Raw genomic sequence first — 24,229 nt, forward strand, 5'->3', positions numbered from 1 at the left:
AAAGGGATTAAAGGTAAAACCGGCTCAGCCACGTGAGAGGCTGAATTCTACAGGTGAATGAACTGCAGGAATCTGAACTGAGAGCCCAGCCTCTCCAGGCCTTCCTCCTGGGGCTGCTCGGGGAGCCGAGGTGGAGGCACAGCCAGCGAAGGGACCCAGCAGAAGTGACCATAAGACCTGCCTTTCTTCATATGCTGTCACATCAAGTGGCCCCTAGGACATACCTGAGCCTGAGACAGGCTGTCTTCTTTTGTAAAAGAGACACCTGCCGAAATCCTTTTCCCACTTGGGCAGCAAAGGAGGACACCCACGTGTTTCAGAAAATTTCGGAGCGGCAGGGTAACATGTTTCATGAAGATGGTGAGGAGAAATGAGCTTATTTATTTATTTTTTTTTTTAAGGAGCAACTATGCCAGCAGTGGTTTCCTGTTAGCATCTACATTCTTCAAGGAAATGGAGGCTGTGGAAACCTCTGCGGAGATTTTTCTTCTGACTCCATGACTTCATGCTTCCCCCTCTAGGCATCTTGAAAGCTGCACAGTTAGGTCTCTGTGATGGAACCAATCATATCTTCTTTCTTTTTCTTTTTAGGGCCACACCCGCAGCATATGGAAGTTCCCAGGCTAGGGGTCAAATTGGAGCTTCAGCTGCCAGCCTACACCGCCGCCCTGGCAACAGGGAATCCAAGTCACATCTGCGACCTACACCACATCTCACAAAAACATCAGCTCCCCGACCCTCTGAGCAAGGCCAGGAATCGAACCCGCATCTTCATGGATACTTGTCGGATTCATTTCTGCTGAGCCACAATGGGAACCCCTCCTCCCCTTTCTTGAGTCGTGAATTATGTGCAGTTCATAATCGGGCCCAAGAACTATTTTCTTTCAATGGTAGGAAAACACGTCCTTAAGCCAGGAAATACTAGGGTGCAGGAAAGTTTGGCAATAGGAGAACTGAGGCAGAAGAGGTGCTTTCTTATTTATCTCTGGCTCCTCAGTGGCGAATAGAGAGCTTGAAAATAGTCAAAGTAAGTGTCGTGCAGCCCATTCATTTTACAGATAGATGGGGCTTCTATGAATGATGGCTTACTGCCTTGGTTCTTTGTAGACCCATGTTGCAGATGGGTAAACTGAGACTCGAGAGGCAAAGTGACTTTCCTATGGAGACTTGGTAAATAACAGAGCCAAGAGTCCAATTGACCGCCTTCTTGGTGGGTTTTTGCTCCAGAATTCTTGGCAGTGTGGGCTCTAGAATGCCAATGAAGAAGGAACTTCAGGTTATAAACAGTCTGATTGGAAGAGGGCAGAGGAGCAGCCAGGAGACCCCCTTGAACCCCTGCTTTCCCTTGGATGGCATGTCTGTTGGAGTGGTTGGAGATGGGAGGGGGCATGCTAAGGTTATAGGTGAGTTCACAATAAGAGGGTTGAGTTAAGGAGGGGCTTCTGAATTCCAAGCTGATGATGGACCAGCCTGGTTCTCCGTCTCCACCAATGCTGTCAACCAGACCCACGTGGGGGTTGGAGAGCAGGGGATTTAACAGGCTGAGCTGTCTCCGTGGAGGGAGGGGCCCCTTTCTCCCTGTATCTTCTGCCTCCTATTTCCCTGCCTTTTTTTTTTTACCCCTCGCTAGTTCATTCATTAACTGAACTGGAGATTCTTCTCCAGGAGATTATCCTGGGCAGGAGATTATCCTGGGACTGGTGGGAGAGGTTTCCACTCTCCCATCCAGAGGCCTCTGGGTCCTGGGGGCTGGGAGTTGTTGTGTCTTTCACCAATGAGGAAGTGAATTATGCAGCAAAGGAGGAGGTGGCGAGGAAATCTCAGTTTCAAGGGTGGGGATGTGGAGAGGAGAGAGCGTGTGAACAGAGGCAGGGAGTTCCTGCAAAGCGGAGCCTTCCTCCACTCCCGTCCCAACGGCAGAAGAGGAGCGCTGGTGGGAAGCAGGGGTGGGGGCGGGGGGCAAGCTCGGAAACCGGTGGGTTGGCTGAAAGAAGCCTCTCCCGGGTATTTATAGAGCTGGCATCACCATGGTACCCAGTGCTTAAATTAAACTCCAACCTAACTCCTTAGAGACGGGTGGAATGAAGTGCTGCTTACCTGTCCACTGTTTGCAGTTTGATGGCTCCTTCTCAGAATTCTACTTTTTTTTTTGGCCACACCCGCGGCATATGGAGATTCCCAGGATAGGGGTCCATTCGGAGCTACCACTGCCGGCCTACGCCACAGCCACAGCCACAGCAACTGAGATCCGAGCCGAATCTGTGACCTATACCACGGCACACGCAACACCGGATCCTTAACTCACTGAGCAAGGCCAGGGATTGAACCCGTAACCTCATGGTTCCTAGTTGGATTCGTTTACGCTGCGCCTCGACGGGAACTCCCATTCTCAGAATTTTAGATGAGCAAACTGAATGAACTTTACAAGAGGCTAGCAAGGAGGATGTAGGATTGGAGCTTAAACTCAGGTAACTTGCCTTCGCAGGGTGGCTGTGTGGAGTAATGGAAAATACATGGGCAGGAAAAAAATAGTCTGAGTGTGAAACTTGTCTCTGCCTCTTGTTGTATGTGACTTTGGGTATGAGATGGCACCTCTCTGAGCCTCAGTTTCCTCATCTGTGCAATGAGAACAACAATACCCACCTCGCTATCGACCTGTGACAGCTAAATGTGGTGACATAAAGTGCCAGCTCAGCCCCTGAAACACAGGGGCTTCTTTCTTTCTTTTTTTTCTTTTCTTTTTTTTTTTTTTTTTTTTTGTGCCATTTCTTGGGCCACTTCTGGGGCATATGGAGGTTCCCAGACTAGGGGTCTAATCAGAGCTGTAGACGCTGGCCTATGCCAGAGCCACAGCAACGCAGGATCCGAGCCGCGTCTGCAACCTACACCACAGCTCACGGCGACACCAGCTCTTTAACCCACTGAGCAAGGCTAGGGACCAAACCCACAACCTCATGGTTCCTAGTGGGATTCGTTTCCGCTGTGCCACGATGGGAACTCCCACAGGGGCTTCTTTTAAAGGTGGGTTCCTTCCCTTCTCAGCTCCCTTTCGTTTATTCAACAAGGCTCTTGTCTGTCAATCGTGTACCAGGCAATGGATCAAGCACTCCAGACACAGGGTGGTTTCTGGTTTCACAGGGAGTGCAGTTTAGTAGGGAAGATATACAATCTACAGGTCAACAAATAGATAATTTCATGTTGGCGTTGATAGCAAGAAAACAACAGGCTTTGACAAAATACTGTAGGCAGGGGGCAGGGGAGGGGTAGATTGGTAGAAAATCTACTTTAGATATGCCCGGAGGAAAAGGCCTTTCTGAGGAAGTGACATTTACAGAGAAGCCTGAAGTGGCCAGCAATGTGAGCAGGCAAATGACATGCATTCCAGGCTAAGGGAGCAGCAGGTAGAAAGAACCCAACAATTTGTTCCGTTCAACATGTCCAGCGAACTCTGTTTCCATTCCACTGTTAACTATAGGAGGTGGTTTTTATGGAGGGATCCAAACTAGGAGGTGGTCACCCTAAAATCTTGCCAGGTTCTCTGACCACAGTTGAGTGGCTTCCTGCAGCGTCATTGACACTGTGATCCAGACTCAATCGAAGTCCCTGCTGCCCAGCCCCTGTTCCTCAGTGGCAGAAGCCTCTGACTATCCAAGGCAGCTTAATAAAGTTTGGATTTTAGTTTGAAGAAAGTTAAGTTATATGTCTTGGTGTGGACTTGGGGGGGCGGGGTTATCTTCTTTGGGATTCATGCAGCTTCTTGAATCTACAGTTTCTGTAGTTTGATGAGTCCTGTCAAAATTGGGATGTTTTCGGCCATTATTTCTGAGTCCTTTTCAGTTCACCCTCTCTCTCCTCTCCTTCTGAGACTCCCATCTTTTTTTACAGTCCCTCAGGTCCCTGGGGCTCTGCTCATTTTTTTTTTTTTTCAATCTATTTTCTCTCTGCTGTTCTAATTAGGTCATGGCTATTGTTCTTTCTTCTCGCTCACTGATTCTTTCCTCTGTCTCCTCCCTTTTGCTCTTGAACCCGTCCACTGAGCTTTTCCTTTCAGTGGTTATGTTTTTTCAGTTCAGACATTTCTACTTGGTTCTCCTTTATGTCATTTATTTATTTGCTGAGATTTTCTGTTTCCATATGGAGGCTTTCTGTTTCTTCATTTTTGTCAATGTGTTGTTAAATGGTCATTGAAGCATTTTTATCAGGCCTGCTTTAAAATATTTATCAGATAATTCTAAATCTCTTTTGTTGTTGTTGGGGGGCATCTGTTGACTGCCTTTTTTTTCATTCAGTTAAAGATATTCCCGGCTCTTGGTATGATGAATGATTTGACTGAACCCTGGATATTTTTATATGTTCTGAGACTGGATCTTCTGTAAACCAGTTTTAGCTGGTTTGCAATGATATCATTCCAGCAGGGGAATGGAGGTGTGTACCTCATTACTGCCAGATGGAATTTAAAGTCCAAGTGCCCACTTGACCTTGTTGACGCTAGGAGGGGTCCCCACTACTCACTGGCCTTCTCTGACACCACCCCAGGGGAGCACCTCAGCCAAGCCTCTGAGGCTGGAAGTCTAGGGTCCCTCCTCAGCTTTTGCCTGTGTGGGTAGAAGTGTGGCCATAGTCACACACACACACACATGTGGTATTAGCTAGAGTAGAGTGGTTATTGTCTAAAAGGTTTTTTGTTTTTTGGTTTGTTTGTTTGCTAGTCTATCCCTTTCCTAGATCTTGGCTAAAGAGAGCAGGCTTTTGTTGAAGATTTTTTTTTTTTTTTTGTATGGACCATTGCTATTTCTGCATTTTGGTTTCTCCAGCACTCACTCTGGGATATGTGAGGCAAAAAGAAAACACAGAGAACTCACCGCCATGCCATCCATCAGATCCTGAGGTCCCTAGCCATCTGCCTTCCTTTCTGCCCTTTCAGAATCTTATGTTTGTTTTATATATAATGTCCAAAGTTTTTAGTTATGCTTAGTGGGAAGAATAGGAAGAAGTATGTCTACTCTGTCTTCCTGGAAGTAGAAGTTTATCGCTTAATCTGAGCCAACAAAACTCAGTGTGTCTAAGCTAAAATTCACTTTTCCTTAAGCCAGCTTCTTCTCTCCTGTTCTGCCTCTGCTCTTTGCCTCTCTATCTCCACTCATGTCCCTTACATTTATCTGATGTTAAACTGAGGATTCTGTGTTCCTTTTGTCTCATTCTGCTCTTTTGTCTCTTCCTAGCCCTAGCCCAGAAACTTTTGTTAGACTCGTCATTTTAATGGTGTCTTATCTGATATCACGATAGGGTACTCTCATCAATTCTTTGTGTGTGTGTGTGTGTGTGTGTGTGTGTGTGTGTGTGTGTGTGTCTTTTTAGGGCTGCATTCACGGCGTAGGGAGGTTCCCAGCTAGGGGTCGAGTCAGAGCTGCAGCTGCTGGCCTATACCACAGCTGTAGCAACGCCAGATCAGAGCCACATCTGCAACCTACACCACAGCTCAGGGCAACGCTGGATCCTTAACCCACTGAGCAAGACCAGGGATTGAACCTGCATCCTCATGGATACTAGTCAGATTCATTTCTGCTGAGCCACAATGGGAACTCCAGTCTTTACTGTTCTAGTTTACCTCTTCATCTTTCTAAGGCAAGTGTCCACAGGTCCCCCGAGGAACGGGGTCAAACAAAAAAAATCATCTGAGAGCAAATACATTGGGAGAAATGTTGCCTTTAATAAAGTCATTTCTTTTCTTTTCTTTTTTTAAAGGCCATACTTGCAGCATATGGAAGTTCCTGGGCCAGGGATTGAATCCAAGCTGCAGCTGTGACCTGAGCCTCAGCTGTGGTAATGCTGGATCTTTCGACCTACTGCACTGGGCCAGGGATCAAACCCACACCTTCCCAGCAACCCGAGCTACTGCAGTCTGATTCTTAACCCACTGTGCCATGGCGGGACATCCATAAAGAGATTTCTTTACTCTGGGACTTCTCAGAGCTCTCGCATCCATGGTGAGTAGCCAAGAAAACAATATAGAATATAGAATTGCCCAAACTGATTTGACTAAAATGTCTTTTTTCTTCCTGATGCATCTCCAGGATACAAGCTTTATAAAACAGGGGTTGGTAAACTTTTTCTATCAAGAACCAGACAAATATTTTTGGTTTTGCAGGCCATGTAATCAGTCTCTGTCAAAACAACTCACCTCCTCAGCTGTGGCTGAAAGCAGCCCTGAATGACACGTAAAAAAAAAATGGGTGTCTGTGTGCCAATGAAACTTTATTTCCAAAACAGGCCTCCGGCCCTCGGGTTTTAACTTATCCATCCCTGTTTTAAAACATCATTTAAACTACAGATCAGGCCCCATCCTAGATTTCTTTTTTTTTTTTTTTCTTTTTGCTATTTCTTGGGCCGCTCCCGTGGCATATGGAGGTTCCCAGGCTAGGGGTCGAATCGGAGCTGTAGCCCCCGGCCTACGCCAGAGCCACAGCAATGCGGGATCCGAGCTGCGTCTGCAACCTACACCACAGCTCACGGCAACGCCGGATCCTTAACCCACTGAGCAAGGGCAGGGACCAAACCCGCAACCTCACGGTTCCTAGTCAGATTTGTTAACCACTGCGCCACGACGGGAACTCCCCATCCTAGATTTCTTACTTTCCTTTACTACCTATGTGCATTTCTATCTACAAGAGCATTGGATCCTATCTTCTAAATATGTGTCTGTTATCACCTCCCACCAGTTGGAATGGCCATCATTAAAAAGTATACAAGTAACAAATGCTGGAGAGGGTGTGGAGAAAAGGGACCCCTCCTGCACTGTTGCTGGGAATGTAAATTGATGTAGCTATGATGGAGAACAATATGGAGGTTCCTTAAAAAACTAAATATTGAGGTACCATATGATCCAGCAATCCCATTCCTGGGCATATATCTACAGAAAACTCTAATTCAGAAAGATACATGGGAGTTCCCGACATGGCGCAGTGGTTAACAAATCCGACTAGGAACCATGAGGTTGCGGGTTCAGTCCCTGCCCTTGCTCAGTGGGTTAAGGATCCGGCATTGCCATGAGCTGTGGTGTAGGTTGCAGATGCGGCTTGGATCCCGAGTTGCTGTGGCTCTGGCGTAGGCTGGTGGCTACGGCTCCGATTAGACCCCTAGCCTGGGAATCTCCATATGCCATGGAAGTGGCCCGAGAAATAGCAAAAAAAAAAAAAAAAAAAAAAAAAAGATACATGCACCCCAGTGTTGAGCACTGTTCGCACCCCAGTGTTGCAGCACTGTTTACAATAGCCAAGATCTGGAAGCAACCTAAATGTCTATTGACTGAAGAATGGATAAAGAAGGTATGGTACATATATATGATGAAATATTACTCAGCTTAAAAAAGAATGAAATAAGGGAGTTCCCATCATGGTGCAGTGGTTAACGAATACGACTAGGAACCATGAGGTTGCGAGTTTGATCCCTAGCCTTGCCCAGTGGGTTAAGGATCTGGCGTTGCCGTGAACTGTGGTGTAGGTTGCAGATGCGGCTTGGATCCCACGTTGCTGTGGCTCTGGCGTAGGCCGGCGGCTATAGCTCTGATTCGACCCCTAGCCTGGGAACCTCCATATGCCATGGGAGCAGCTCAAGAAAAGGCAAAAAGACCAAAAAAAAAAAAAAAAAAAAAGAAGGAAAGAAGGAATGAAATAATGACGTTTGCAGTAACATGGATGGACCTAGAGATCATCACACTAAGTGAAGTCAGAGAAAGACGAAATCATATCATTTATATGTGGAATCTAAAAAAAATGATAACAATGAACTTATTTACAAAACTGAAATAGACTCGCAGACATAGAAAATGAACTTATGGTTACCAAAGTGGAAGGGGGGGATAAATTAGGCCTATAGGATTAACAGAGACCCACGACTATAGATGAAATAGATAATCAACAAAGCCCTATCGTATAGCACAGGGAACTCTACCCAACATTCCGTAATAACCTACATGGGAAAAGAACTTAAAAAAGACTATATAAAATTTACATATGTTAAACTGAATTATGTTGGTATACTGAAACCATAAAAATATTGTAGATTAACTGTACTTTTGAGTTTTTAAAATAGTTTAAAACAAATACAAAATATGTCTGAAGTTCCTATTCGGCTCCGCCGGTTAAGAACTCCACATTGTCTCTGTGAGAATGCAAGTTCGATCCCTGGCCTTGCTCGGTGGGTTAAGGATCCAGCGTTGCCACCAGTTGAGGCATAGGTCACAGATGTGGTTCGGATCCGGTATTGCTGTGGCCATGGCATAGGCCCCAACTGTAGCTCTGATTTGACCCCTAGCCTGGGAACTTATATAAGCCATGAGTACAGCCATAAAATATATATACCAAAAAATTTACAAAATATGTATTTCTATTCCCCTCTCCCCATCTTCACTTCCCCTGCCTTAGAGACAGCCTCTCATGGCCTGTTTCTTGTACTTCCAGCTTCAACCTGGGCTTCTGCTGCCCACTTGCCCCATCATTCCAGACACCATGGCAGGACATCTGGCACGTTCTACCCCTTGATGGCATGTCACCGGGCTTAGGCTGAGGGCCGAGCTCGTTACCCTGTGCTGTAAGGCCCCGTGTAGGCCCTGCCGGCTCAGTTTCCCGCCTCCTGCCCTCACAATGCACGAGTGAGCTTGTGTACGTGGCTTGTCCAGGGTCAGTTCTTCTCACCTCCGGGCACGCACACAGGCTGTTTCTCCCAGGAAGGATCTTCCTCTGCTGCCTTCCGCCGGCCAGTTCTCCCCCTCCAGCTTGCAGCTTAAGTGGAACCTCTTCCCCCGCCATCCCCACCCCCAGGCCCCTCCCTGTACTTTATCCGTTAGCCGTCCAGCCTCATCCCTGCATTTCCCTACCTTTGGATTCCCCTCTCTCTCTCATGCTTTATTTCCCTTCCCCAGCTAGACCCTAAACCCTCCGAGGGCAGGGTGGTTTTTCATCTTGCCCACATCTGCCGTGCCTAGATCAGGCTCTGCCCAGAATGGTGTGGGCTTGTGTCAGAGAACACGGGCTAAACCCCGATCAGGGCCTGAGACTTCCTGACACCACCTTTTAATCACTTTTCCTCCTCGGCGCGAGCAGATGGCATTAAGCTGTTGGAATAACGAGGAGTCCATATGCTCCTCTAAGAAACAATTCGCCCATCTGTGGGTAGGACGGAGAATTATGCAGCATCCAAGGGTCCTTATGGAAAGATTTGTCTTTTTCGTTTGACTCAGAAAGTTCTTTCTCCAGAGTCTTTATTTGAGAGCGCCGTCCCTTTCTTTACAGAGTCAACATCTATCAAAACATTAGGAAGAAGCCAAATGCAATGCGAGATCCATGAGTGTGTTCTTGACTGCTTAACAAAGAGCAAGCGACAAAGAACATTCTTGGGACACTTGAGTAAATGGGAATATAGAATGTATTTTTATTTTATTTTATTATTTTATTTATTTTATTTTTTATGGCTGCACTCACAGCCTATGGAAGTTCCCTGGCCAGGGATGGAAACCAAGATACAGCTGTGACCGTGACCGGCACCTCAGCGGCTGCAACACCGAATCCTTTAACCCACGGCACTCGGCTGGGGATCAAACCTGCGTGGCCTAGGGACCCAAGCCGCTGCAGCGAGGTTCTTAATCTTAACCTGCTGCACCACAGCGGGAACTCCTGGAGTGCATTTTAGAAAATACGGTCTTGACGGTGTCCCAGGAGTAATTGTGGTGTTGGAGCTACTGCAGGAGAATAATCCTTGTTCCTAGGAGATATAAGCTGAGCCATTTAGGGGTGACATGTCATGATGTCTACAACATACTTCTGATGGTTCAGTTTGAGCATTTTGGAGAGAGGGAGGGATGAAGGGAAGGCAAATGTGGCAATGTTGCTTAAAAACAATACGGTTTTAAGTTTAAAACTTTTAAATCAGTTTCGCAAAGGTACTCTATTTATTTTCTGTTTTATTCAACTCTCACCTCACTTCGCATGAATACACTTCAATAAATGTTGGCTGAACTGCAGCAGCAGCTGCTACCGGGTTGCCTAACCATGTGCGTTGAATTGCTCTAGATGACCTGTTAACTTCCTCTCTAGGAACTTCTGCTCTTGGGCTTCGAGCAGCTTTATAATCCCAAAGCCCAGCAAATAGTCATGTCTCTCCTGCGGAGCCTGAGCTCCAAATGCATCACGGAGCTTTAACATTTTTATTGTAAAAGCCTTTGGAAAGGAAAATAAATAAAGATAGGGGAGAAACGTGCCCACCATATTCCAAATAAGGGACAGGAATCTGGGTTTGGAGGGACCGTCAGTCTCCATGTCTGGCCTGATTCAGAAGAAGGAGGTTGGAGACACTCCGACTCGTCTTCCCCTCGACAGCTTTCCGGATGTCCCTTTAAGGGCTCAGCTGCAGGTGGCATGGCATGCAGCCCCTCGAACGTCTATCCCACATGAATCACCCCATATTGATTCAGCTCAAGGACTGGAAGTGCCTGGCAGGCTGAAGACACACCTGCATGGAATTAACAGGGATTCGTGGGCCTTTTTCTTTGCCCCCCTCCCTTTTTTTTTTTTTGGCTGTGCCCATAGCGTGTAGAAGTTCCCAGGTCAAGGATGGCACCCTTACCATAACAGTAACCTGAGCCACAGTAGTGGCAGTGCTGGATCCTTAACCCACTGAGCCACCAGGGAACGGCCTGGTGGGCCTTTTCTGGCCTTAGTCTCCCGGTGTTTTAAGTTTTCATCTCATGTTAATCAAACAAGGTCCTGCCCAGAAGAGGCAGCCATCACATTTGTTAGCCCTTAAGGCAGCAGAAGGGGCCTTCGGAGATGGGCCAGCTCTCTGACATGGGTCCTGGGCTGGAGGATGGCAGGAAAGCAAGCAGATAATGGGTCTGCCCTATATACAGCTCCCAGGGGGCTTATAAACAGGGGCTTCTCTGGGGGACGGCAATGAGGTGATAAGAGTACTGATAGTGGCCGTGGATTGAGCACCTACCCCGGACCAGGCACTGAGCTGGCACTTTTCACCTCCAGCCTCAAAATGTAAGTAACCTTGGGGATTCAGACCCGGGTCTGCCTGACACTAAACTCCAGGCAGCAGAGCAGCTGGTGTAGCATAACCACCTCCCACCCCTGGGCATACAGAAGATTCCACCTGCATGTACGATGGCGCCTCTGAGGCTTGGTAAAATTCTAGATGAAACTAAACCATGGATGGTATTACTGTTACCGTAAGGGTACGAGGACTCAGAAATTCTGCCCCTCCGAGTTCTCAGCTCAGCTCCAGCACCTTGGAAGAGAAACTCATTCCAATCAGCAAGTTAACAAGTAACATGGTCGCTGCCAACAGGGGCAAGGTTCACCCATGTGCTATCAGAGCCTGGATTGGGCGGGAGAATTCCGGAGGGAGGTGGGAGGCAAATTCTGCCTCCACTTGGAACCACCTGCATGGACACAGTACACAGCCCAGAGTGTGCTCCGCAGAGCCCTCCTGTCGGCAGGGAGGCCAGGAAGCCCCTAGTTCCAGGTGGTGGGGAAGCTCTCCATCTGCACAGCATCCTTGGGGGAAGAGTGAGCTGGGGGTGCTCACAGCACAAAGGGAGCTCCTGAGCCAGAAAGAGGGCAACCCATGGGTCCAGCGAGTCTCTGGGGAACAAGTGCACGGGCTCTGTGCCCTGTGATGGGTTATGCGGAGGTGAGGACCCGACCTGTGCCAGAGGCTAGGATTTACCTGTGACCAGGAGCTGATCCCAGAGCCTGATTCTTCAGCTTCACCTCTTGCACTAAAGGTGAGCTGGGCTGAGTTCGTCCCATCTCCGCTCAAGAGCCAGGACCTGGAATGTGGGCCGTGTGTTCGGGGCAGTGTGCATTTTGTGCCTGGAGGTAGAGAGGGCATGTGTTTCTGCATGCTCAGATCTCTGTAGTCAGCAGAGCAAGTGGCTATTACCGCAAAGGTCCTGGGTGTTGCTAAACCCAGCAATCAGGTGGCATTCTTTGGTCTCCCCTCCCCTTGCCCTGCCCTTCAAAAGAGGTGCCAGTTTGGAAAACAAACAGCAGCGCGCTCTCTCTCTCCCCACCCCTCTCACACACACACACACACACACACACACACACACACACACACACACACACTTCATTATACTTCTCCCCGCCCCCACCAAGTATTGCCTAACTCTTCTCTTCCAGCAAAAGACACCATGAAGCACTTCTTCCAAGGAAGCGCCCGAATTGGCTCTGCAGGTCCCTGGCATTTCCAGCTGCCACGCGCCCGTGCCCACTGCAGACACCCACGTGGGGTTGGGCCTTAGCTCTTCTGGGCAGTGGTCTCCTTAAAGGGAGACAGGTGGGGAGGGTCATAGGTTGAGTTCTCTGGGGCAAAGATTCTGGGCTGGTGATCTGAGGGCAGGATGTTTCTCAGCGTGTCAGGAGTGGTACCTGGGAGGGAGCGAGGGCTGCAGGATTGGGCGGAGGGAGAAGCTGAGCTGTGATGCAGTTGCTACAACGGTCTCAGCCAGTCCCCGTTGGGCGCTCTTGAGCTGGGATAGCTCTTTAGCGATGATGCTCACCCAGGTGCGAGCTGCTGGGCCTCCCCCCCACCCCCACCTGCCCTCAACCGTGTGTGGACGGGTCACTGGATTTGGGCTTCTCCTGGGTGGGGCTTGACCTGGCACCAGGCAGCTCCCCGCAGACAGGGGGCTTGCGAAGTGTCTGCAGGCAGCATTGCCGGCCTAGGGGACAATCACTGCCCGGGAGCTGAAGGCGGGGACCTGTTCACGCTATAGGGGGTGGTTCACACCACACTCCCAACAGTAATACTGTCACCTGGCTGAATGCACCACACTTAACGTTTGCGGAAAATGTTCCCTTGTTGCTTCTAGCACAGCGATTAGTATTAATTGATCGCTCACTGATTTTAGAATGGCGCCAGGCCTGAGTTCTTGACCTTGAGTGTCTAAGGGGCCGTATCCTAAAGTTAGCAGAGAAAGCCTTTTGCCCTTGGACGTCCCGTCTCTCCCCTTCCTCTTCCTCATAGCTTTTTTTTGGTCTTTTTTTGCCATTTCTTGGGCTGCTCCCGCAGCACATGGAGGTTCCCAGGCTAGGGGTCTAATCGGAGCTGTAGACGCCGGCCTATACCAGAGCCACAGCAACGTGGGATCCGAGCTGCGTCTGCAACCTACACCACAGCTCACGGCAACACCGGATCCTTGACCCACTGAGCAAGGCCAGGGCTCGAACCTGCAACCTCATGGTTCCTAGTTGGATTCGTTAACCACTGCGCCACGACGGTAACTACCCTCATGGCCCTATGACAGTTGCATTTCCTTCTGTACGCCCCCACCCCAGCCCCGCCCCAGTCTCGTGGAAATTGGCCAATGTTCATGGTGTAGCCAGCCTCACTATGGCTCATGCAAACGGCCAGTGTGATGTCTGAACACGGGGTTGGGAAGAGCCTTGCATCGGTCTGGGGATGGGTTCCAGCCCATCTCTGAAGGAAGGTGCAGCAGCGAGGGGCTGGGGCTAAGGCCCCGAGGCCCCGGGCTGAGGCCTGAAGCTGGTAGGGAAGGGCGAGCCTGCTCGGGGGTCGAGTGGCTTTGGCTTGGTCTCCATCCTGTGTCCTCCAGGGCTTTTTCATCCACAGGATGTGCCTCCGAATGGGAAACACATTCCTTTATGGGCTGGTTCTCAGCTCCTCCCTTCTGCCAGGCTTCCCGCAGGAAATAACACAAGGGCTTGGGGGCCGGGGGTGGGGGGGAAGGTGGCAAAGAGGGAGAAAGGGGCCTCCAGGGTGGTGGTGGCTCCGTGTGGAGCCCTGGTTCTCTGGCCTGTGGGCATTTCTGATGGTACTGAGTGATGTGTTTTGTATCTAACTTAAGCAAGCGCTGACCTGGAGGGCTGGGCCCTCTCTGTAAGTGCTTTGTCCCTGGATCTCCGGGAATTCTCAAAACCACCATGGGAGGTACGTGGTGTGATTTCTCCCCATGTTACTGATGAGGAAGCCGGGTCGCAGGGAGGTTTCAGATTTGTTCAAGGCTTGTAGCAGGTACTTGGGACAGCAGGGTTCACACTCAAACCCCCAATTCCAAAGCTTGTGCTGAAAACCACTTCACCCTGTGTCCTCTTGGGTGTAGAGATGTCAAATGTCCCATCCTACAAGGTCAAAGGAGGAAGGAGAAAGTTCTTCGCTGAGGGCGACTCTACCGGGAGCTTCCCATCTCGCCTGCGTGCAGGCAGACAGCGAGTGTGTGGTGGAAATAAACACAAACACCTCCAGGCAGCGCTTGTTGCCTCGGGGGTGCCCCTGCTCCTTCGCAGGGCCTTGCCCTGCATGTTCCATTGTTCCCACATTTCCACAAGTCACACCCTGTGTGCTCCCCCCATGGCGCATGTCACCGCGCCGCATGCTCTGTGTGACACCTTCCTTCGCGCCCTGTGTCTTGCACCTGCAGGCAGTCCTTCCCATCTGCTTGAGTGTGTTACACCCCTATGCATACGCTCCCCGCCACGTGCTCTTCCTTCAAGTAGCTGCCCTGGGAGTCCTGCCTGGGTGCAGGAACCATGCTTCACCTGGACGTATATCACCTGCTCTCCTGCACCGGGGCAAGCACACAACGTGCATTGCAATTCTATACACACACACACACACACACACACAAGGGACACAGCACCTGGGCAGACCCTGTGCCTGAAGCCCCAGCCCTCCGTACAGTCTGCGGTACATGCCCGGCTGACTCCGTAGGATGTGACTTTCCCTGGCCTGTCCTTTCTCCTCGCTGTGATGTCACTAGCATCGGGATGCTGGGCACACCTCTAGGGCTGCAAGTGAAGACACACCCAACTAGTGCAAGTTCCCATAATAAGAGAGGAAAAGAGTCTGGCAGACTTGTGCCCCTGAGAAGAAAATCACTTCCTCTATGCCGCCACCCTTGAAGTCTTGCAGGGTGGGTACGGGTTGACCTCAACTCATATTCTCTCTAGAAATGCCACGGATTCCACATCTGCATGCCCAGCTCTGCCCAGACAGCATTGTTAGGGTGCCTTCGAATCACCATCAAGATGCTCCTTTTCGGGAGTTCCCGTCCTGGCGCAGTGGTTAACGAATCCGACTAGGAACCATGAGGTTGCGGGTTCGGTCCCTGCCCTTGCTCAGTGGGTTGACGATCCGGCGTTGCCGTGAGCTGTGGTGTAGGTTGCAGATGCGGCTCGGATCCCGCGTTTCTGTGGCTCTGGCGTGGGCCGGTGGCTACAGCTCCAATTGGACCCCTAGCCTGGGAACCTCCATATGCCGCGGGAGGGGCCCAAGAAATAGCAACAACAACAACAACAACAACAACAAAAGATGCTCCTTTTCAAGGGGCCATGTGACCCCCTGGCACAGGGACAGGGTAGAGGGAGGAAAGAAAATGTCACCCTGTCATCTCGGGTCCTAGCATCCTGTCCAGGCCCCTAAGGAAGGCCCTCGAGAGGTCCCAGCCTTCTCTCCACGTGTCACTGTCTCGTGTGCATGGCTCTGACGCTTCCCACTGGTAAGCATCCTCAGAGCGGCAGTGCCCTCAGACGGACCTGCAGGAGTTCCTGTTCTGGCTCATCAGGTTAAGAACCCAACTAATATAATGTCCCTGAGGATGCAAGTTCAATCCCTGGCCTTACTCAGTGGGTTCATGATCTGGTAGTGCTGTGAGCTGTGATCTAGGTAGCAGATGTGGCCCAGCTGCCGAGTTGCTGTGACTGTGGCATAGGCCAGCAGCTGTAGCTCCAATTCGACCCCAGCCCGGGAACTTCCACACGCCAAGGGTGTGGCCCTAAAAAGCGAAAAAACAAAAAAACAAAGACCTGCAGCTGGTTTATCGGCAGTGCTCCTGTCACTGCCTCCTTCTGAGGGATCAGCTCCTTAGGTGGGGGGTCTGGGGGAGCAGAAGAAGGACCTGGGAGGGAAGGGCGTGGAGAGTAATCAATTCTTTCCTCCACGCTTGGCGTTTGAACTCAGCTACCGCGTGGTAGCTCCTAGGGTGTGGAGCCTGGGAGAGGAGACTTTGGGCAGAGACCCAGCTTTTGGATCCAGCGTCCCTGGCAGGGAGAAAAGGGGTTCCTCCCTTAGATGAACAGGGGCAGGTGCTGATAAATGTCTGCTTAGGAGGAAGGAGCTCCCCTACCCAGAGGACAGAGGCTTCCTGCTTCAGAAGGGCAGAGGAGGGAGGAGGGGGTGAGGGGGTGAGGGGAAGGCACAGAGCAGCGGGTCTCAACCCAGGGTCAGTTCCCCTCCCCAGAGGACAGTTGGCCATGTCTGGAGGCAACTGGGGTTGTCATGACTTGGCAGGGGGCACCCTGGCATCTCATGCATCAAGGCCAGGGATGCAGCTAAACATCCTACCATGCACAGGACAGGCTCGGGGCAGAGCTGCCTGAACCCAAATGTCCACTGGTGCCCAGAAGGAGAATTCTTGCCCTCGAGGCTGGTCCGATGGGCAGGACAAGCTTCACCAACAGCACATGGGGGACACTGAGGGGAGGTCCTGCTCCCTGTGTGGAGTGGGGGTGAGAGGGCATAGGATCCAGAATGGAGGAACAGAGGACATCCAGTGTCACCCCCCCACCTCCGTTCTGCCCAGGACAGGTTCTCCAGGCTTGTGTTGGGAAGAGGCTTCCTGCCTTCCTAGAGGAAGGGAAAGGGCCCCAGGTCGAGGGCAGGGGGCAGGTCGAAAAGCTTGGCAGGGAGACTTGATGGGCTGGGTACCTTTTTGGCCATTACGGCTCACCCTAGGTCTTCCCAATGCACTGTGTGTGCACGGCGCACTATTTGTGTATTGGTGTCCTTTCTTCCAAATCCCCATCAGAGCTGAATTCACTGCTCCCCGCCCCCCGCAACCCTGACTGTATTCCCATTATGCCCAGCACTGTTCTTTGCCCAGCACTCCCAGGTTGTACCAGACAGCTCCCGGATGGATGGCTGTGTGTATTCACCCCTCTATCCCCACTACCTGGCTTTGTCAACTGAGCACCTAAGATGTGCAGGCACTCTTGGATGACAGATGGACAAATGCATGATTTCAGTGGTTATATCAGCAGCCGACATGGTTTTGTCTAGGCATTTCTCTTCCCTGGGGGAACAACACTTTCCTTCTCTTTTATGGCCTCCAAGTTCTGATGGGATTTGGGCCCATTTGAGGTCATCTGTGAGTTAGAGGGAGGGTCTCTCTGCTGTTGCTTTTCTTTCTTTCTTTCTTTTTTTTTTTTTTTTTTGGCTTTTTACCATTTCTTGGGCCATTCCCGCTGCATATGGAGGTTCCCAGGCTCGGGGTTGAGTCGGCTGTAGCCACCGGCCTATGCCAGAGCCACAGCAACGTGGGGTCCGAGCTGTCTGCGACCTACACCACAGCTCTCGGTAACGCTGGATCCTTAACCCACTGAGCAAGGCCAGGAATCGAACCCGCAACCTCATGGTTCCTAGTCGGATTCGTTAACCACTGAGCCACGACGGGAAATCCTCTCTGATGTTTCTCTTCCTTTCTTTTTTTTTTTTTTTTTTTTTTTTTTGGATGGGGGTCATTTTTGGCCACCCCGCAGCATAGGGAGCTCCTGGGCCAGGGATCAGATCAGAGCCACAGTCCTGACCTAAGCGGCAGCTCTGACAAGGCCAGATCCCCAACCCACTGTGCCGGGCCGGCGATTGAACTGGCATCCCAGCGGCTCCCAAGACACCTCTGATCCTGTTGCACCGCAGAGGGAACTCTCTCTGTTGTTTCCGTGGGTGCTGCAAGGATGTAGGCTTAGGGCCACTGGCCCTCATCATTCCTACACGGGGAGAAAGCCTATTTGGGAATAAGGCCACTTCTCAAGGGGAGCAGAACTGGAGGCAGAGCAAAAACATGCTTTGAGCCATGTCTGAAGTCTGTCATGCCTTTGGACTTTCCAGTTTCTGCTTCGCATGGGGGTTACTATCAAAAGCGTCCTGAGCAATAGAGTGAAGCTGCCGGGGGGGTGGGGTGGGGGGGGCAGAGTTAGTCTGGGTTCCTCTTCTCCTCTCCTCTCCCCTCCAGCTTCCTACGTGATAGATTTTCACGCCATTGACGTATAGCCCATGGGGCAGAATACAATCCACAGGTATTTGTCTGAGATAACGCTAAGATAAGGGGTTGACTAAGGAGGGGCCTGGCAATGGAAATGATGAGATAGACTGAGAAGAGGAGGGGAATGACCCTCCACTAGGAAGGGGCTGTGGTATTGCGTGACTTCCCTAAGCCTCGGTTTCTCATCTGCTCCTGATCATCTTGTCTCACTGAGTGGGTGTGAAATGCAAATACCATCAGTCACTTTGGGTGGAAGAGGGAGCTCCTGTTGTGGCTCAGCAGTAATGAACCCCACTAGTATTCATGAGGACTAGGGTTGGATCCCTGGCCCCACGCAGTGGGTTAAGGATCCAGCATTGGGAGTTCCCGTCGTGGCGCAGTGGTTAACGAATTCGATGAGGAACCATGAGGTTGCGGGTTCCGTCCCTGCCCTTGCTCAGCAGGTTAACGATCTGGCGTTGCTGTGAGCTGTGGTGTAGGTTGCAGACGCGGCTCGCATCCCAAGTTGCTGTGGCTGTGGCGTAGGCAGGCGACTACAGCTCCGATTGGACCCCTAGCCTGGGAACCTCCATGTGCTGCCGGAGTGGCCCAAGAAATGGCAAAAAAAAAAAGACCAAAAAAAAAAAAAAGAGGATCCAGCATTGTCCGAGAGATGTGGTGTGGGCCGCAGACGTGGCTCAGATCCCTTGTTGCTGTGGCTCTGGCGAAGGCTGGCAGCTGCAGATCCATTTCGAATGCTAGCCTGGGAATTTCCATATGCTGCAGGTTTCAGGAAGAAAAAAAAGTTGGGGGTGAAAAGGTTTGATAACTTTCACAGCCACTGGAATTTTTTTTTTTTTTTTTTTTTTTTTTTGCGGGGGTGGGTGCTGCACCTGTGGCATATGGAAGTACCCAGGCTAGGGGTTGAATCGGAGCTGCAGCTGCCAGCCTGCCATGAGGGATCTGAACCTCGTCTGTGACCTACATCACAGCTCATGGTAATGGCCGGATACTTAATCCACTGAGGGAGGCCAGGGATCGAACCCACTTCTTCATGGCTACTAGTTGGGTTCGTTACTGAGCCACAATGGGAACTCCTGGAATTGGGTTTTGGGGGCCAAGGGGACCAGGGAGGAGAGCCACTGGAAAGGACAGAGGCACAATTGTTCAGGGGAAAAGATGGGCGGGGGCGCGGAGAATGTTTTGTGAAAGTGGCCACCCTCATGGAAGCCTTAAAGGTGGGTGGGGTGGGGCAAGAGGAGACTGGTCTGTCCTGCTCAGGCCTGGGGACCCTGGAACCCTGGTGAGGGCTTTGGAGCTGGCCAGGTGCCCAGAGGCCACCTCCCACCTCCATTACCCTCAGAACGGAGAAGCCAAGAAAGGGAACCCAGCAAGGTACTCCCGTTTCAGTCTCTGGCAGGACGGTCCTGCGTAGAATGTTCCTATGGGGTAAAGGCGTTATTACTTCTCTCCTCCTGGCCCAGGGCTTGATGGCTGAGCAAACGCCTATGCTTTATAAGACTGATGTGCTACCCTTTTTTTTTTTTTCCCACTTTTGGCCGCCCCTGTGGCATATAGAGCTCCTGGGCCAGGGATCAGACCTCAACCACATTCAAGACCTAAGACTTAGCTGTGGCAATGCTAGATCCTTAACCCACTGTGCCGGGCTGGGGATAGAACCCACGTCCCAGTGCTGCCAAGATGCCGCCAATCCCATTGCACCACAGTGGGAGCTCCATACCTGCTGCTTTATGTAGTTGATGTGGGGGGAGAATGGAGCGGGTGGTCAAGCCCTTTGCTCCTTGAAAGGTCGAGCTTCTGGACTGGGACCAGGTCCAGCTAATCCTGGGATGGGCGCCTCCTCCTCCCTGCTCAGTCCTCCAGGCTGAAAACAACAGCCACCCCCAGGCACTGGACTGGGTGCTTGTTACAGCAACCCTGTGAGATGGGATCATGATAAACATATCACAGGGGAGGAAACTGAGGCTTCAGAGGTTAGGTGAAGAGTCCAGACTTAGCTAGAAAGGGGAGCAGTTGGACTTTAAATGGTAAGATACTGTTAAGGGAAAAAAGGTAGAACATTTTTGGGTTTACGGTCTTTGGAGTTTAAAAAAAAAAAAAAGAAAAAATTTCAAATCCAATTTTGGACTTGCCAAGCACTTTGCATGTATTATTTCTGTTTGTCTTTTCAAACAATGCTATAAAGTATTCTGATTCCTATTTTATGAAGGGGGAAAAAAGGGGGCTCAGGAAGGGGAAGGTTTACGTGGAAATCTACCCAGGTAGCACATCGTGGAGCTGGGCTCAGAATCCAGTCTGGCTATTCCCAGGGAGGATTTTTGGAATCTTGCTTCCTAGAATCGACTCTCCCCTGGGCCAGGGATTCTGTCTTTAGCTGCCTCATATTTTCATTAAACCCGCCTCGGGTGCCCAGGCCCAACTCAGAAAGATTTTGTGGGAAAGGCTGCCACCTTGTGGCCAAAGAGCAAGCCCACCATTTAGCAGCTGGCTATGACCTGGAAAGGCAGGGCTGTGGGAACAGGTGAAGTTGGTCTCCGAAGAGAGACTTCCGCTGGTGCAGACTTGCTTCTGGAAGGCTTCTCCACAGTCAGAGGGCCAGCTCCGGCATCGCAGGGGTGGGGACTTCAGGTTCCCCAGCTGCCTAAGGGTGGAAAGTGGGCCTTGGCTGTGGGCACAGTGGACCGCAACTTTTCTGCAAAGTCCCGTTCGGGGAATTCTGGAAGGTGAGCTGAGCTAAGACGTCTCCTTCAGCCCTTCTCCTGAGGTTTTGGTCCTTTTACCAGTGTGGGGGTGGGGAGAGGGGCTGTTCGCGTAAACCGACACTTCCCCTGCAGAGACGAACCCCCACCCCCGGAGGTTCTGGGGCTGTATCCCCCCTGTGTTCTACCCTGTGTGGACACTGTCCTCAACCCTGCGGGAGTTACAGAACCTCGTCCTCACTCCTAAACCTGCTCCTGCGGGAGCTCTCCCTCTGTCCTCTTCCAGGCTGCTCCATGTGGCTGTCACCATCTCCCAGGCTCTGTTCTTCTGCTCCTCTGCTCTCTCCACTTTGTTCATCAAAGGAGTGCCTAGTCATATTTCTCCCCAGGTACACCCGCGGGGTGCAGGAGGACGCCCACCTTCTTAGCCTCGTTTTCCTTCCATACTGACATCGAAATCTCAGGCCATGTGCCTCTTGTTAGGCTCCAATCAGTGCTTCTCAGCTCGGGCTGCACATTCAAATCACCTGGGGGTGGGGCTTTGCAACCTCCCTCTGCCAGGCCACGCCCCCTCGAGATCCTGATGTAATTGGCCTGGGCCCTGGAGGTCCTGCGTGCGTCCAGAAAACTCTGCAGGTGCGCAGCCTTGCTCCAGCTTTTCTGAGCACCTCCCCCTGCCCCATCTTGCTTGCGGATTTCTGCTCACCTCCTTCCAGGCAGCCCTCTCGCCTTCTCTCCCCTTGTTCTCGTCCCTGTGAGAAGACGCTCTCAGACTGGTGGACACAACTGGTGGTCCTCTGCCCCGCCTTGACAGTTTTGTGCATCACTTCTGCGCGGGTGCGGAGCCCGCCGTGCTCTCCTACGGATCGCCTGATGGTTCTCTTGTTTTCAACTGAGGTTTTGGACCATGCTTTATTTTTCCGTGTGTTCCCAGCTTCGGAAGTTGTCCGGGACAACGCTGTGTTTGGTCACTGGGACTGCTGATGGAGGACTCAACGGCTTTCTTAGATAGCCAGGCTTCACGTTGCTGAGATTTCTGACCTTCAGAAGGATGTCACCCTTTCCGAAGATCCCTTGAGGCCGAGAGCAGCGCTCTCCCACCAAGGTACCTGTTCCTGGGCCGGGAGAGGGGAGGGGCCGCGCGGAGCGGGATTTGAGGGAAGGTCGTTCCCATCCTCCCCCACCGATCGCATGGTTCATGCTTTAAGTTGTACGCTTAGAAAATGGGGCCTTGGAGCACAGATTGGAAAATAACAAAACTGGGAGTTCCCATTGTGGCTCCGGTAAGGAAACTGACTAGTATCCATGAGGACGGGAGTTCGATCCCTGGCCTTGCTCAGTGGGTTAAGGATCCGGCGTTGCAGTGTGCTGTGGTGTAGGCGGGCAGCAGCAGCTCTGATTAGACCCCTAGCCTGGGACGGACGGTCCATATGCTGTGGGTGCAGCCCTAAAAAAACTAAAAATAAATAAATAAATAGAACCAGGAATTTCCCCTGTGGCATAGTGAGATTGGTGGGGTCTCTGCAGCGGCAGGGACAAGGGTTGGTCCTGGCTGGGCACAGTGGGTTAAGGAACTGGCATCGCCATAGCTGTGGTGTAGGTTGCAACTCCAGCTTGGATTCGACCCCTGGCCTGGGAACTTGCATATGCCGCGGGGTGGCCAAAAAAGGAAAAAACCCAAAAAGCAGACCCACGTTGGGTGGGGATTTGTCATGCGTTGGTGATAACATGTAATATCTTTAATTGTCCTAGCAGCCCTCTTGTTAGCAGTTTTTTACGGGTGAGGAAACTGAGGCTCATAGGTGATGGGGTATGTGGTTGGGACTCCACAGTATCCTGGCTTCTCTTCCTAGACTTACAGCAGGCTACATATTCGAGTCTCTCTTGCAGGAGGTGGGTTCATGGACCCCTCCCTCCTCCCCAGGGAATGTGAGTGGACGTGATTGTATTAACTGCGGCGTGGCCCTTTAAAAATAAAATAGTTACACGTGTGATCTTGGCGCTCCTTATCCATCAACCAGTTGAAGGGAGAGGGCTTCCAAGATGCTGAGGACCTAGAAGAAGGCAGAGTTACAAGATGCGAGGAGCCTGGGGCCCTGTGCTGGAGCAGACCTGTTCCCTTGCTGACTGCTGTGTGAGTGACGAGTCAGCTCGTTCCGTGTTAACTTAGGCTGGGTTTCTCTCTTAAACCAGTGAATGCCATTTACCCTAATTATACATGGAAACTTCGCAAGTCCTGTTTGGTGAGCAGCTGAGTTAGGATTGTTCTTGTCAAGCTGTCGCCAGGGTGCACAATCTCATCCCCTAAAAGGCCTTTCCAGAATCGTCTATCATTGTGCGACTCTTTACGGAAGAGGTCAAACATTTCATCCTGGTCATTCTAGCACCGCCTCGAGGAAAGGCAAGAGAGGACTTTTTGTTTGTGTGTTTTAACCCAAGACGGTCTCTGTCTCCCATAGTTTGAGGCGGGTGTGGGTGTGATGGAGGGCTGGGCTGGCCTGAGTGTCACAGGCTACTCATGGATCATTCAAAGAAGGTTGGTATAAAGAGAGTTTCACATTCAACGGAAATGCTGGTGACACGTGATTCCCCGTGTACTCCGCCGCCCCTTTGGGCCTCCCTGCCACCGGATAGGCTGAGTCAGCAAAAGCTCTGGGCTGGGCAAGCATCTCTCTGCCTTCTTGCCTGAGAGCCACTTTCTGCCTGGGTTGGTTGGTGGCACTGGCTGCACCTACCCCAGGGGGACATAGGACACAGTAGTTGGTTCCCATTTGGCTCCCACCAGATCAGGATGCCAGCTGGCCTCATGACCAGGGGGACATTGATCTGTGAGCACATATCCAAGGGGCCCTGACCCCATCGAGTTAAACAAGGCTGCTGAACCAAAGCACCTGGGAGCTGTGTCTGCTTTCTGCCCTCCTGAAGGGGTATGGCCCCAACTTCCTCCAGAAAACAGGGGTGTTCACACAGGCTTCTGAGAAGGATGTTCTTTGGAGGATTTAGGTTCTCCTGTTTGCTTGCTCTGCTACTGGGGCCCTCCGGGTCCAATACTGGGTGTACAGAAGGCTAGCCTGGCCTCTCTCCCTGCCTCCCTCCCCCTGGAAGGCCAGTCCAGTCAGGCTGAGGACTGGAGGCAGCAGTGATTCAGAGCACTTGCAGGGTCCTGGGGTGATGTGCCACCCAGACCTTGCGGGAGGTTTTGAAATTGACCACAGCCCAGCTTGAATCATTCTACCACTTCCCGGCTGGGTGACAAGTGGCCTCAGTTTCTCCACCTGCAAAGTGAATGATACCAGGAGCTTGTTCTTGAAATCCATCCCTGAGATACACTTCCATTTCTTTTTTGGCCACCAGCCTCATCAACTCACACAGTTGACCACATCAGCTCCCTACCTGTTCGCTGCATGGTATCCAGAGCACTTGTTAAGAAATTAAAACGGATTCCCTCTCGTTTCTAATTTAAAAAAAA

At 51.2% G+C, this 24,229-nt stretch overlaps 1 long non-coding RNA gene across 3 annotated transcripts in view; it reads left to right on the forward strand.

The window, feature by feature from the left end:
* Positions 1-11,450: 11,450 nt before the first annotated feature.
* The window catches only part of LOC110257231 (uncharacterized), a 70,112-nt gene continuing 57,333 nt past the window's right edge, over positions 11,451-24,229 (forward strand). For 2 of the 3 annotated variants that reach the window (XR_014830902.1, XR_014830904.1), the window contains exons 1-2: positions 20,565-20,784; positions 21,695-21,865. This is a non-coding gene — a long non-coding RNA (uncharacterized LOC110257231). Of the gene's footprint in view, positions 11,786-20,564; positions 20,785-21,694; positions 21,866-24,229 lie in introns of those variants that run through there. The other variant, XR_014830903.1, reaches the window with a different exon arrangement.

The sequence above is a fragment of the Sus scrofa genome, chromosome 16 (genome assembly GCF_054392235.1).
Source record: "Sus scrofa isolate SSC_HxYL_T2T_F1_AM1 chromosome 16, Sscrofa_HxYL_maternal_Yorkshire_Landrace_v2.0, whole genome shotgun sequence".
Lineage (NCBI taxonomy): Eukaryota > Metazoa > Chordata > Mammalia > Artiodactyla > Suidae > Sus > Sus scrofa.